The sequence below is a fragment of the Pistacia vera genome, unplaced genomic scaffold, assembly GCF_008641045.1.
Source record: "Pistacia vera cultivar Batoury unplaced genomic scaffold, PisVer_v2 Contig372, whole genome shotgun sequence".
Taxonomy (NCBI): domain Eukaryota; kingdom Viridiplantae; phylum Streptophyta; class Magnoliopsida; order Sapindales; family Anacardiaceae; genus Pistacia; species Pistacia vera.
The window spans coordinates 832,284-833,875 of record NW_022196193.1 but is presented as its reverse complement, the minus strand read 5'-3'; positions in this window follow the sequence as shown (position 1 = coordinate 833,875).

Sequence of the window (1,592 nt, the reverse complement as noted above, 5' to 3'; positions counted from 1 at the left end):
CATTACCCCCTTTTTTTATAAAGAAAATTTTAAACATTATAAAGGTTTAAAAGTTGGAAAATTGAACTTAAAATTAATTATTTCATACTTCCATCAATCTGCACTCTCATTGGTCTGTATTCGATTAATGATAAGATTTTATTGCCATAAGATTGTATTTAGATTAATAGTCAAGTATTTGGTAAAAGTCAAGTAAAGAAGAAAAGAATGAATAAATAAAGATAAGATTCGCTGTATTGACATTATAATAAGGAATTCAATATAAAGTTGTTGATGCTTGATTTTGACACCAACTATTTGCATGGGCAAAGTGTTAAAACGGACTTAGAGCAAAGTGCTAAATGGACTTAAAAATTACACGTGAATGGAAAAATAAATAAATAAAAGGGAGACGATTTTTAAAGTGGTTCAGATGCTCAAAGTGAAACTTATGTCCATTGTCTTTTTATAAATGAAAGATCGCAAGTAACAACCAGAGAAATAGAAATACAAAGAGGGAAAGTGAGTGTTTATGTTATCAGAATCAGAATCCCAAAAAATGAGAGGGGAACTCTCTATTTATAATAAGAGGTTTCTCGGTAATGATTACGAGTCTGCCAGCGGGCAGGTGCCATACAGTTTCTACTCTGCTTCCCATTGGTTGGTTGCACGGAAGATATCCTTAAATCGTGCAGGGCTTGGGCAGGTGGGTGACTCCCAACCACTCACTAGCAAGGCCTTTACCTGCGAAGTTGATGACAGCCTTACTGCTTATGTCATTGGACGACATGGTAGCGTCTGGGCGGTACAATGCCTTCCTAAACTCTGATTAGTTCTCGCTGACGTAAGCTTGCATCAACCATGATTTTTTTAGGCATAACAAAAGTGTTTCAAAATTCCATTTATAATTATCCAAAAGAATTACAGTAGCATCTCATAATCTTTAATTGGACAAGAAGTAATGTTGAAGTAATGTTGTTTTCATCCTTATCTCATTTTGGTTTTAAATACAACCTTATCTTTATGGATAACCAAAACAAATCTGAATTCTTACGGGAACTGAATTCACTATGACAGATTACCATAACAAAGGATGGGCCCAAAACAACGCTTCATCTTCTTATTTACTTGTGCCCCCTTCTATTTTTGTATTTCACCTTTCATAAAATATTATACATTCTTAAGTTTTAATTGTGTATTTGTATGTTATACACTAATTTCTCCTCTATTTTCCCATTTTATTTAAAATAAAATCATAATTTTGAATAAATTACGTCTTTACTCAACCTAGAACTAATTATTGACGTCCAAAAATTTACCAAAAAGTGTAAAAAATCTATGTTTTTCAATATAATACTTTCATAGTATTGATGTAGAATATTTTTGTCAAACTTATGGCTTGTGTGTGCACACAAGTTGTCAAACTTATGTTTTTGGCTTGTTTCATATCGAGTGTTGTAAAACCCCTCTCTAATCAGGCATCCTCTGAATATCCCTTAATGAGAATCTAGGGGATATATGCCTAGAGAACGAGTTGTATTTAGAAAAAACATATGAAATAATAATAATAATAATAATAATAATATCCAAAATATTCATATAAGATGTCCCGT